Source organism: Spinacia oleracea, chromosome 4, assembly GCF_020520425.1.
Source record: "Spinacia oleracea cultivar Varoflay chromosome 4, BTI_SOV_V1, whole genome shotgun sequence".
NCBI lineage: Eukaryota > Viridiplantae > Streptophyta > Magnoliopsida > Caryophyllales > Amaranthaceae > Spinacia > Spinacia oleracea.
Window position 1 is genome coordinate 181,647,605 of NC_079490.1, and position 15,180 is coordinate 181,662,784.

Consider the following 15,180-nt stretch of genomic DNA (forward strand, 5'->3'; position numbering starts at 1 on the left):
AAGAAAACTAGCTATATTGATGTTTTGTGCTTGAACGGAAGCCAAAGTTGGACCCTTTAGCGAAGGTTGATGAAGATGACAATGGCTTTTCAGAACTGACAATGGTCGTTTATTGCAATATGCAATCTGATTATGTATTGTTTATTATGATACCGTAAATACTAAAAAGAAACCATAAATAATAATAACATAAAACAACACTTGCCCAAAGAAAAAAAAATATCCACGTATAAAGGATCGAACGCAGGTCTAGAGGCAGTGTAAAGATGATTATATAAACTTCGTTGTAACCAGTTTGGCAAGGGGTATCAGCACATCCATTTGTGCTAGAAAATATATAATATTTTTGAGATTTTGAGAATATAGATAAGGTTTTATATATATGCAGCGAATGTTTAGATTTCATAATACATGAAATGATCCCACAATATTAAAATACATACTTATAAAATTTATTTTTCATTAAAAAAACATACTGAGAGTACTTCCTAGTAAAAATATAATAAAAAAAAGCTTTTTCTGCCAATAACTCTTTATTGAATTAGGACCGAATACTGTATTATTATCTACGATTAAAAATGATGATTTAACCTTTAAAGAAATCTTATTCGGAATTCTCAAACTCCGTAAAATTATATTAAAAAGTTTCCTTTGGAAAGACATATTTGTTGATACCCTCTTGCTAAAAGGTTCACTACTACACTGCTATAACATCTACTCGATCTAACTGCGAGAACCCGTGCTTGATTCTTGACTAGAGCAAAAGATAACCAAATTTTTAATTGTCAAAAACCAACATATGGGATCATTTTAGTCAATAAAACATCAAACTTAATATTGAATTTTTTTTTCACCTTTAACTATGATTTTTTGGTAAATGGTTATCTTTATGGGGACTATTTGATAATTAATTTACCTCATTATCAAAAATGAGTTTGTTGTTAAAAATATAACTTATTTTTCCTTAATTATATATATACTACATATTTTTATGATTACACTGTAGAAGATATACGTAGTATATCTTAGTCAATATTATAGTTATTGTAATCCCTAATATTACTCCTTGCATTTAGGTTATTTGTCAATGTAAATCCCTAATTGTTAGTCAAAGAATATCTCTAATTCCTAGGATTAAGCTAGGTTAGTTGTTACTATTATAGCTATATAATGTAATTCATACAATGCAATATATTCAAGCTTTCTCATAACTCTATCATGGTATCATGAGCTATAGATCCATTTTTTTTGCTTCCGCTATCCACCTCCTTTCTCAAGACTCTCATCTTTTCATGGCGACACCATCAATCACCATTGTCGACACCGAAAAATTAATGATGGTGACCATAATAGTTCCCTCTCCATGTCTATCAAACATCATTTCTACCCTATTCTTCTTCCTAATGACATGAAAATGGAAACCCTCTATATGCAACCTCCCCCCTCTCTTCCCTCTCTTCAATAGAGAAAGCTCAAAACTCCATCTTAACTTTTCGGCATCACCCCGTAGTTAGACTACCAAGAGCATTGCCGAACGTAAATCTCCTCCATCCAACTGTTAGGTTATGATACATATGACAATTACATAGATCATGCGGAAACAACCATTAACCCAGGAAACATATTATTTACACATAATCATATAGCATAATTAGATGCATACTCTTTGTTGCGTGCCTTCCCTAGCTGCGCCCGAACCGAACAAGAACAAGTCTTTTAGGACTCCAAGTGTCGTCCCTCCGTAGAAAGTCCACAGCACGTCCGGATCCGCCTTAAGATTGACCAACTAGAATCGCCCTTAAGGTACTCAGAAAATTCGGCACTTTTGAGCAAGATGTGTGTTTGATTTTCTCTCAAAAACTCACTTTTGAATACTTGAAAACTTGTGTATAAATTATGAGCCCTAGGCCTTTATTTATAGAGTTATGGAAAAGGAATCGTAATCCTAGTAGGATGCGAATTAATTGGAATTAGAATTCTACATGTATTCTACTTAATCAATTTATCCAATAGGAATAGACATTTAATCATACACTGACTCTTGCAGATTCAGGAATCTCGCATGAGCTGAAACTCACACACACACGGCAGCCACAAGGGCTGCCCATGCGCGTGCGAGCAGCCCGCGCAGCACGGCCCACGCATGCGCGGCCTTGTGCGCGCTGGGCTGTGGCGTGCGTGCTTGCTGGGCGATGGCCTGGCTTCGTGCTGGGCCTTCGTCCGGCAGGCCTCGTCCGATGCTAATTCGTACGATACGCTTCCGATTAAATTTCCATTTCCGGAATCTATTTCCGATACGAACAATATTTAATATTTCCGATTCCGGAATTAATTTCCGTTTCGAACAAATATTTAATATTTCCGTTTCCGGAATTATTTTCCGATTCCGGTAATATTTCCGATTCTGACAATATTTCCGTTTCCGGCAATATTTCCGATTCTGGTAATATTTCCATTTCCAATAATATTTTCCGATACGTACCATGTTTCCGTTTCCGGCAACATCTACGACTTGGATAATATTCATATTTCCGATACGATCCATATTTCCGTTTCCGGCAATATCATCGTTTCCGGAGTATTCATTTCTTGCCTGTGACGATCTTAGCTCCCACTGAAACCAAGATCCGTCGGTTCCGAATATTCATAGATGGAGTATTTAATGCCATTAAATACTTGATCCGTTTACGTACTATTTGTGTGACCCTACGGGTTCAGTCAAGAGTAAGCTGTGGATTAATATCATTAATTCCACTTGAACTGAAGCGGCCTCTAGCTAGGCATTCAGCTCACTTGATCTCACTGAATTATTAACTTGTTAATTAATACTGAACCGCATTTATTAGACTTAACATAGAATGCATACTTGGACCAAGGGCATTATTTCCTTCAGTCTCCCACTTGTCCTTAGGGACAAGTGTGCATTTCCTAATTCCTTTGTCGCTCGATGCTTGCTCTTGAACATAAGGTAAGAGTTGTCATCCTTATTATGTCCAGAGGTGTTCCTCGGTTTCAGAGTTCAACTGATCAAATAAACAGATAATCATAGCCTATGATTCATCCGAGCACGGCCATGCATTTCACAGTTTCTAGCTCTCCGAGTGGCCTTGTACAACTTTTAAGCATCTCATCCCGATTTATGGGAGGACAATCCCAATCTTGCGATCTTGAGATTAGACTTCGTTTGATAGGTGATTACCTGAGCGTTGCCTTTATAGCCTCCTTTTACGGTGCGACGGTTGGTCAACGTCAAAGCAACCAGTTCTCAAACAAGTAATCTCAAATCACTCAGGTATTGAGGATTTAGTGTCTAATAATTTAATGAAATTTACTTATGACAGACTTTCATCTCTTACAGTAAAGTTTCATAGGTCTTGTCCGATACTAGTCTTCCCAAAGTAAGTATCTATGCAAATGATTATGACATTGCCATGTCCACATAGTTCAAGAAACAGAACTACTAGTCATCTTGCATTCTAATCGTCTAACGTTTTCTATGCGTCCAATTCTATAGAAAACTCCGACTAGGGACCATTTTCAACCTTTGACATTCAAGTTCACTTGATAGACATTTCTTAGTCACAGGACTGGTCCTGACAGTCTATCTTGAATACATCGTCAAGTTGAAGGGACTCATCATTTAATAAACCACAAATTAAATGGAAAAATGAATTCCTTTCATTTATTGTGAATGATTAACCAATAATGTTTTACAAAGATTTAAACTCTAAAACTTTAAAACATTAAACAGAGACATCAAAGCCATTCTCCAATATGCTTGATTCCCATAGCTGCAGTGTGCGAGTTGTGCTTCGCTTGCGGCAGAGGTTTAGTTAATGGATCTGATATGTTGTCATCAGTTCCAATTTTGCTTATCTCGACTTCTTTTCTTTCAACGAACTCTCGTAGAAGGTGAAATCTACGAAGTACATGCTTGACTCTCTGGTGGTGTCTAGGCTCTTTTGCCTGTGCAATAGCTCCGTTATTATCACAATACAGGGCTATTGGTCCTTTAATGGAGGGGACTACACCAAGTTCTCCTATGAACTTCCTTAGCCATATAGCTTCCTTTGCTGCTTCATGTGCAGCAATGTACTCCGCTTCAGTTGTAGAATCCGCAATGGTGCTTTGCTTAGCACTTTTCCAGCTTACTGCTCCTCCGTTGAGGCAGAAGACAAACCCAGACTGTGATCTGAAATCATCTTTGTCGGTTTGGAAACTTGCGTCCGTATAGCCTTTAACAATTAATTCATCATCTCCACCATAGACCAGGAAGTCATCTTTGTGCCTTTTCAGGTACTTCAGAATATTCTTGGCAGCAGTCCAATGCGCCTCTCCTGGGTCTGACTGGTATCTGCTCGTAGCACTGAGTGCGTACGCAACATCCGGGCGTGTACATATCATAGCATACATTATTGAACCAATCAATGATGCATATGGAATCCCATTCATTCGTCTACGCTCATCAAGTGTTTTTGGGCACTGAGTCTTGCTTAGAGTCATTCCATGAGACATGGGTAGGCAGCCTCGCTTGGAGTCCGCCATCTTGAACCTATCAAGCATCTTATTGATATAAGTGCTTTGACTAAGTCCAATCATCTTTTTAGATCTATCTCTGTAAATCTTGATGCCCAATATGTACTGTGCTTCTCCTAGATCCTTCATCGAAAAACATTTCCCAAGCCAAATCTTGACAGAGTTCAACATAGGAATGTCATTTCCGATAAGCAATATGTCGTCGACATATAATACTAGGAAAGCAATTTTGCTCCCACTGACCTTCTTGTATACACAAGATTCGTCCGCGTTCTTGATGAAACCAAAGTCACTGACTGCTTCATCAAAACGTATATTCCAGCTCCTGGATGCCTGCTTCAATCCGTAGATTGATTTCTTTAGCTTGCATACCTTTTTAGCATTCTTTGGATCCTCAAAACCTTCAGGCTGTGTCATAAACACAGTTTCTGTTAAAACGCCGTTTAAGAAAGCAGTTTTGACATCCATCTGCCATATTTCGTAATCGTAATATGCAGCGATTGCTAACATTATTCGAATAGACTTTAGCATTGCAACTGGTGAAAAGGTTTCATCGTAATCCACACCGTGGACTTGCCTGTAACCTTTTGCAACCAATCTAGCTTTGAAAACTTCAAGTTTCCCATCCTTGTCCTTTTTCAGTTTGAAAACCCATTTGCTTCCAATGGCTTGGTAGCCATCTGGCAAATCGACCAAATCCCATACTTGGTTTTCAGACATGGAGTCTAATTCAGATTGCATGGCTTCTTGCCATTGCTTGGAGCTAGGGCTCGTCATAGCTTGCTTGTAAGTCGCAGGTTCATCACTTTCAAGTAATAGAACGTCATAGCTCTCGTTCGTCAAAATACCTAAGTACCTTTCCGGTTGAGATCTATATCTTTGCGATCTACGCGGGGTAACATTTCTAGATTGACCATGATTCTCACCAGATTCTTCTAAAGATCTCTGAGTTTCATCCTGAATGTCATCTTGAGCATTCTCTAGAGTTTGTTGTTCGACTCGAATTTCTTCGAGGTCTACTTTTCTCCCACTTGTCATTTTGGAAATGTGATCTTTCTCCAAAAAGACACCATCTCGAGCAACAAACACTTTGTTCTCAGATGTATTGTAGAAGTAATACCCCTTTGTTTCCTTTGGATAGCCCACAAGGATACATTTGTCAGATTTTGGATGAAGTTTGTCTGAAATTAATCGTTTGACGTATACTTCACATCCCCAAATCTTAAGAAAAGACACATTTGGAGGCTTTCCAAACCATAATTCGTATGGAGTCTTTTCGACAGCTTTAGACGGAGCTCTATTTATAGTGAGTGCAGCTGTATTTAGTGCATGTCCCCAAAATTCTAATGGAAGTTCGGCCTGACCCATCATTGACCTTACCATGTCTAGCAAGGTTCTGTTCCTCCGTTCTGACACACCGTTCCATTGTGGTGTTCCAGGAGGAGTCAATTCTGATAGAATTCCACATTCTTTCAGATGGTCATCAAATTCATAGCTCAGATATTCACCGCCTCTATCAGACCGCAGTGCCTTGATCTTCTTGCCTAATTGATTCTCTACTTCACTCTGAAATTCCTTGAATTTGTCAAAGGATTCAGACTTATGCTTCATTAGGTAGACATAACCATACCTACTGAAGTCATCAGTGAAAGTGATAAAGTAGCTGAAACCACCTCTAGCATTTGTACTCATTGGTCCACATACATCTGTATGGATTAAACCCAATAGTTCATTTGCTCTTTCTCCAACTTTAGAGAAAGGTTGCTTTGTCATTTTGCCAAGTAAACATGATTCGCATTTACCATAATCCTCTAAGTCAAATGGTTCTAGAATTCCTTCCCTTTGAAGTCTTTCTAAGCGTTTCAAGTTTATATGGCCTAATCGACAATGCCACAGATAGGTGAGATCTGAATCATCCTTTTTGGCCTTTTTGGTATTTATGTTATATACTTGTTTGTCGTGATCTAATAAATAAAGTCCATTGACTAATCTAGCAGATCCATAAAACATCTCTTTAAAATAAAACGAACAACTATTGTCTTTTATTATAAAGGAAAATCCCTTAGCATCTAAGCAAGAAACTGAAATGATGTTTTTAGTAAGACTTGGAACATGGAAACATTCTTCCAGTTCCAAAACTAGCCCGGAGGGCAACGACAAATAGTAAGTTCCTACGGCTAATGCAGCAATCCGTGCTCCATTTCCCACTCGTAGGTCGACTTCTCCCTTGCTTAACTTTCTACTTCTTCTTAGTCCCTGTGGATTGGAACATAAGTGTGAGCCACAACCAGTATCTAATACCCAAGAAGTTGAATTAGCAAGTATACAGTCTATAACGAAAATACCTGAAGATGGAACGACTGTTCCGTTCTTCTGATCTTCCTTTAGCTTTGGACATTCTCTTTTGTAATGGCCTATTCCATCACAATAAAGACAGCTTGATGTGGACTTGTCCTGCTTTGATTTAGCATTGCCCTTGGACTTTCCACCTTTCTTGAATGGTCTCTTTCTAGCCTTGAGTAAATCTTTGGCTTCACAGTCCAGTACTATTTCAGCCTTTCTGACAAGGTGAATAAATTCTGCAACTGTTTCTTCTCTTGGTTCACTTAGGTATTGTTGCTTGAAGCGACCAAACCCACTGTGTAGTGAATTGAGCAAGACAGAGACTGCCATCCTTTCGCTTATTGGTGTTCCTAGTAGACTTAGGCGATCAAAATATGAACACATAAGATCCACATGGAACCTCAGTGGGACGCCTACCCTCTGTTTAGTGCGAAGGAGCTGAACATGTGTTTCTTGGACCTCCATCCTATAACACCTGTTGGGAGAACTAACCTTTAGCCCAGACATTGATTCAATCAACTCATGGACGTTCAGGTCCCTGTCCTCCGTACTTCCACGACAGATATCCCTCAGATTCTTGATGAGCGTAAGAGGTTCATAGGCTACAAACCTTCTAGCCCAATCATCAGGGATATTGTTCAGCATGAGACTCATAACCTTTTTGAGATCCGCATCCCAGGCGTAAAATCTCTCAGGGGTCATGTCTCTGGCATAGTAGCTTGGCATGGGATGTGATAGTACATACTCAAGTCCATTGAGTTTGACTATTTCAACTAGCTTAGCTTCCCATTCAAGAAAATTTGTCAGGTTCAGCTTGACCATAAGCTCAGAACCCATGATGATGTTTTGATTGTTGTTTGCCATATTAAAACTACAATTGAAAAGAATAAACAAATAAATAACCATTCACAGTTTCTCTTAATAAACTTAAATTCTAGCATTCATGCATAATTCAATGTTTATTAAGCATTTTATTCAAGTTATGTGTTCCGGCAGGTGTGAATAAAATGATTCCAAGATCCTAAAATCATTGAAGAACTAAGCACAGTTTGTCGACTTAATCCTAGAACATCTTAGGTAAGCAAAAGCCTTTTGCTAATAGTCTAGAAACTATTCTTGGTTGATAGGTACGTCTAAGAACTTATTAGGTAAACCTATCGAATTTGCCACGACATAAAAGGACTCCTTACTTATATCGTTGAGTTTCACCAAAACTAACATGTACTCACAATTATTTGTGTACCTTGCCCCTTTAGGACCAATAAGTAACACCTCGCTGAGCGAAAACTATTACTAGATTGATGTAAAGGATATCCAAGCAAGTGTATATTTTGGCATGGCACCTTTTAACTCAATTTTTAAGTTTGGAACTTAAGGCTCTTACTATGTTGGTTAGATTTTAAGTGAACTAAAATCCTTAATCATGCAACATAATCAAGCTTTTGATCTCATGCATTTTAAGACATATTTAAAGCAATAAATAACTTAAAACATGCATAAGATATTTGTGATCTAGTATGGTCCGACTTCATCTTGAAGCTTTGACTTCAAAGTCCGTCTTGAAAATCTCCGTGGGAGGCACCATTTTCTTCAAATAGGATAAGTTATAACTAATTACAACTATTTGATGGTACGCAGACCATATTTGAATTGAAAAACAACTTTGGTACTTTAGACCAATTACATTCAAATTAATGGTACGCAGACCATATTTTCTATCCTATTTGGGCCATACTAGTCACTTCATAACCTGCAAAACAGTACATATACAATATATACCATTCACCCATTCATTATCATGAATGGCCCACATAGCTGGTTAGTTAAACACATTATGCATCACGTAAACATTTGCAGCAATTAATCAAGGGCACCAATAATCTACCAATTATTCAGTCCTTATTAATTCTAATCGAGTTGTTTTAACCTTAAGGATTTGTAGACCTAATCAAGAGTTTATGACTAAAAAGTGCTCCCACTCAAACCAATAAATTCATATGCTTTACTAATTTTAAACATAAAATTGTATTTCTAGTCTAACCGGAAACATACAAATTTAATTAAAATTTAAAGCTCATATAAATTTATAATTGAATCCAAAAATTTAATTTTAATTTCAGTCGTATTTAAATTAATTCATGATTTTAATTTTAGTAAAATAATTAGAATAAATTCCATTTATTATAATTATAATATTCAAAATTAAAATCCAAGAAATTAATTCAAATTATTAATTTTAAAATTAATTAAAATTACGTAAACTGAAACTTTCAAATTAAACATTCAAAACGATCTAATCGAAACGCAAACACCCTACGCGTTGCACGCCCATGGGCTGTACGCACACAGCCATTGCTGGCCATGTGCGCGCAGCCCATGCGCTCGTTGCATAGCTGCTGCTGTCCCATACGCAAGCCTCCGCACAGCGCCCACCGCACGCGAGCTATCGCTCGCAGCGCGCGCGCGTTACCGCGCTCGCTGGTGCGCGAGATCGCTCGCTGGTGCGCGCGAGCCATCGCTCGCTGGGGCGCTGCATCGCTCGCTGGTGCGCGCGAGCCATCGCTCGCTGGCGCGCGAGATCGCGCGCTGGTGCGCGCGAGCCATCGCTCGCTGGCGCGCGAGATCGCTCGCTGGTGCGCGCGAGCAATCGCTCGCTGGCGCGCGAGATCGCTCGCTGGTGCGCGCGAGTGATGCTGTGCGCAGCGCTCGTGGCACGCGAGCTTGCGCTCGCTGCGCACGAGGCTGCGCGCTGTTATGCGAGGCAGCGCGCGCTGTGGCGCAGCTCGCTTGCTGCCCACACGCGACTGCCTTGGCTCGCCCCTCGCCCATGCCCATCCGTTCATTGCTCGTGGCACACGACACAAGGCAGGGCTGCTGCCTTGTGCTCGTGCACTACGCCCTTGCTCATTGCATTCGTGCCGCACGGGCGACGAGCTCCCTTGCTCGTCGTCGCATGCCCGCATTATACAACACCCCTTAAGGGTAACACGAAGCGTCCATTGCTTCGTGCGTGCAAGTTATTTGAACGAATCGCATAAAAATTTAAAATTTATATTTAAAATTAATGACAAATTAATAGATATTATTAATTTCATAATTTTAGGGCGAAAAATCGAAAATTTATTATCCAATTGATTTCCGATTGTTATGGATTCAAGTCTAGGTCATAAAAATTTAAAATTTATCGTAAATTTACAATTTTTATGGTGGTTTTAATCATAGGTTTCTAATTAAATTACAATTAATTATGAAAATCAAATTAATTCTAAATTATTCTAATTTTCAACAAATTAATCATAATTACAAATTAGATTGCATAATTAACAAGACTAGGCATTCAAACTTGTTAAACATATGCAGTAGGTCAATCAAAAATTCAAGATTTATCAACAGGAATCGCAAATATTTAATTTAACATCTTAAATTTACGAAATTTTGCATCCGAAAAACTAAAACCTTCGAAAAGTCATAGTTAGGCTTCGAATTTGAGAATTCTGGGTTCGGCAGAAAAATACTATTTTTGTCAAAATTTTAGAATGCCTTTTATATGCGGAATTGACACATAAATCACTCAATTCGGATGAGTAATGAAGAAACTGCCGAAAAACTGCGTACATATAATTAAATAAACGCAATTTGCAATTAATTAACAATTACGAAAATTAATCACCCCTTTTAATTCTTGCAAATTTGTAATATTTAACCATGTTCATGCAATTTAGATTATGAAAATAATAAGGGGCTCGTGATACCACTGTTAGGTTATGATACATATGACAATTACATAGATCATGCGGAAACAACCATTAACCCAGGAAACATATTATTTACACATAATCATATAGCATAATTAGATGCATACTCTTTGTTGCGTGCCTTCCCTAGCTGCGCCCGAACCGAACAAGAACAAGTCTTTTAGGACTCCAAGTGTCGTCCCTCCGTAGAAAGTCCACAGCACGTCCGGATCCGCCTTAAGATTGACCAACTAGAATCGCCCTTAAGGTACTCAGAAAATTCGGCACTTTTGAGCAAGATGTGTGTTTGATTTTCTCTCAAAAACTCACTTTTGAATACTTGAAAACTTGTGTATAAATTATGAGCCCTAGGCCTTTATTTATAGAGTTATGGAAAAGGAATCGTAATCCTAGTAGGATGCGAATTAATTGGAATTAGAATTCTACATGTATTCTACTTAATCAATTTATCCAATAGGAATAGACATTTAATCATACACTGACTCTTGCAGATTCAGGAATCTCGCATGAGCTGAAACTCACACACACACGGCAGCCACAAGGGCTGCCCATGCGCGTGCGAGCAGCCCGCGCAGCACGGCCCACGCATGCGCGGCCTTGTGCGCGCTGGGCTGTGGCGTGCGTGCTTGCTGGGCGATGGCCTGGCTTCGTGCTGGGCCTTCGTCCGGCAGGCCTCGTCCGATGCTAATTCGTACGATACGCTTCCGATTAAATTTCCATTTCCGGAATCTATTTCCGATACGAACAATATTTAATATTTCCGATTCCGGAATTAATTTCCGTTTCGAACAAATATTTAATATTTCCGTTTCCGGAATTATTTTCCGATTCCGGTAATATTTCCGATTCTGACAATATTTCCGTTTCCGGCAATATTTCCGATTCTGGTAATATTTCCATTTCCAATAATATTTTCCGATACGTACCATGTTTCCGTTTCCGGCAACATCTACGACTTGGATAATATTCATATTTCCGATACGATCCATATTTCCGTTTCCGGCAATATCATCGTTTCCGGAGTATTCATTTCTTGCCTGTGACGATCTTAGCTCCCACTGAAACCAAGATCCGTCGGTTCCGAATATTCATAGATGGAGTATTTAATGCCATTAAATACTTGATCCGTTTACGTACTATTTGTGTGACCCTACGGGTTCAGTCAAGAGTAAGCTGTGGATTAATATCATTAATTCCACTTGAACTGAAGCGGCCTCTAGCTAGGCATTCAGCTCACTTGATCTCACTGAATTATTAACTTGTTAATTAATACTGAACCGCATTTATTAGACTTAACATAGAATGCATACTTGGACCAAGGGCATTATTTCCTTCACCAACCCCTAGGGAATACCTCCTTTGTGGCAATGAAAGTATGAAACTCTACCCCTCCTCATTCTTATGGAATATGGAGAAACATAAACTTGTACCATACCCTTTTACCCTCTCTTTCATTGATGGTAATTGGTAATGGAACTTTCTATGAAAAATTTAAATATGCATCAACACTCCCTTCATTCCCCTCTTTATTTTTAAAATTATCTTTCTCTCAAAAAAAAAAAAAAAAAAAGAAAAGAGCAGTTGATGATTTTCTTTGGCACATCTCTTTCTCATGTAGCAAATTTGGTGGTTTTCTTTGTTCTCACCCAACAAGCCAAAACCCCAACATCCTGGAGCACGCTCTACTCTTCATGTTTTTGGTCGCTCAACCTCACGTTGGAGCTCCGACAACTTCTCCTATGGTGAAACCGTGCAACCCACATCTTCGGTGTTCGCTACCTCCTCTACTTCGATCTGTTCAAGACTGGTCTCTCGTCCCGGCCGTCCGTCTTGCGGGGGCGTGTAGAAGATATACGTAGTATATCTTAGTCAATATTATAGTTATTGTAATCCCTAATATTACTCCTTGCATTTAGGTTATTTGTCAATGTAAATCCCTAATTGTTAGTCAAAGAATATCTCTAATTCCTAGGATTAAGCTAGGTTAGTTGTTACTATTATAGCTATATAATGTAATTCATACAATGCAATATATTCAAGCTTTCTCATAACTCTATTATACACAAAGGCTTACAATAAAACTTAACGATCCCAACAAATGTTTACCAATCTCCAGATGAAATTTTTATTACCGTATATCTAAACCTGTAAAATAGTACGGTATCCAAAAATAATAACTCCGTACGTTGTAAATGAATTATTTAGATCAAACTTCGAACAGTTAGCCTTTAATTACTAAGTTTGGCTAAAATTATTTACCATGAAAATTAAGTTTCTACGACACTATTAGTGAACTCTTGCGACGCTTTTAGTGTACTCCAAAAGGTACGGTAGTGGAAAACGTGAATTAGATCTCTGACGGCGCTTAAAAGCGTAGTAGATCTGTAGCGATGCTAATCATAAGTTTTACCTAAGCAAAAGAATAGCGTCGTAATAGGGGGTAGCGGCACAGGCAAAGAGAGCGCTTTTGAAAGCGTAGGTAAAAGCACTTGTGGCGATTTTATGCGTCGTAATAGACATTTATAAAGCGTCACTAGAAGCCTTTTACGTACTAGTGAGCTAGATTAAAATAACTAACTAAGTTTGACTATATTTACACGAGATCATTTAACTTTTGAAGAAATTAAATTTAAATAAAACCAAACTCAAGTAAAACAGATACGTAATTTCTAACATTTTCATAAACATCTAAGTTGTTTGTTTCTTGTTAAAACGCAAAATGATGACCCACCACCAAAATTGGAAAACACAATGTGTTATAACTTTATCTATGATGAAAAAGATCATTTCACCTTTAAAAAAATCACATTTAGAATTCTCAACCTCGGTAAAATTAGACAAAAATATGTTTATTTGCAATGACTTACGTGCTGATACCCCTTGCTACAATGGTCACTACTCTACTGATATAACATATACTCTAACTGTGTGTGCCAGTGTTCGATTCTTGCCAAGAGCAAATAAAACAAATTTTTAATTGTGACAAACCATTTTTATGGGATCCTTTTGGTCATGAAAAGATCAAATTGTTGATGTTTTTCTTCACCTTTAACTATGATTTTTTAAGTTTAAAGATATGAGTATCAGTACATGCATTTTCTTTCATTATCCATCGACGAATCATATGAGTACATGAATTTTTTTTTTTCAAGATATAACAAAAAGTTTTCTGATGAAGCTACACGTGATAATTAAACTCAAAGTCTAAACTTCATTGTTTACAACAAATATATTTTTTGAAAAATCATTATATTATTCATAATATCTGAAGCTTAAACTACATCTAAGAGTTTCTGATATGCAAAAGATTGTTCGTTTCACGCATCTGTCATTACAGTCCACATCATATATTGTCGAAATAGCATATCGTTACGGCCATATAACTGGATGAAAAGATAAACAAATTTGGATAAAATTTATGAATAAACTCACAAATGATCCCATAAAAAGATTCAATACATAAAGAAAGGAAGTATTGTTTATTATGATTCCGTAAATACTAAAAAGAAACCATAAAAACAATAATAACATAAAACAACAATTGCCCAAAGGAAAAAAAAAGATCCACATATAAAGGATCGAACGCAGGTCTAGGAGCAGTGTAAAGATGATCATATAAACTTCGTTGTAACCAGTTTTGCAAGGGGTATCAGCACATCCATTTGTGCTAGAAAATATATAACATATTTGAGATTTTGAGAATATAGATAAGGTTTTATAAGCAGCGAAAGTTTAGATTTCATAATACATATAATGATCCCACGTATTAAAATACATACTTATAAAATTTAATTTTCATTGAAAAAACACACGGAGTACTTCCTAGTAAAAATATAATAAAAAAGCTTTTTTTTGCCAATAACCCCCTATTGAATTAGGACCGAATATTGTATTATAATCTACGATTAAAAAGGATGATTTCACCTTTAAAGAAATCTTATTCGGAATTCTCAAACTCCGTAAAATTATGTTAAAAAGTTTCATTTGAAATGACATATGTGCTGATCCCTCTTGCTAAGGGGATCACTACTACACTGCTATAACATCTACTCGATCTAACTGCGAGAACCCCGTGCTTGATTCTTGACTAGAGAAAAAATAACCAAAATTTTAAATGTGACAAACCAAATTATGAGATCATTTTAGTAAATAAAACATCAAACTTAATATTGAATATTTTTTTCACCTTTAACTATTTTTGGTAAATCGTTATCTTTATGGGGACTATCTGATAATTAATTTACCTCACTATCAAAAAAGAGTTGGTTGTTAAAAATATAATTTATTTTTAAAAAATTATATATTACATATTTTTTTGATTACACAAAGGCTTACAATAAAACTTAATGATACCAGAAAATGTTTACCAATCTCCAAATGAAATTTTTATTACCGTATGTCTAAACCTGTAAAATAGTAACGTTATCAAAAAATATAACTCCGTACGTTATAAATGAACTGTTTAGATCAAACTTCGAAGAGTTAGCCTTTAATTACTAAGTTTGGCTAAGATTACACAAGATTATATAACTTTTGAAGAAATTAA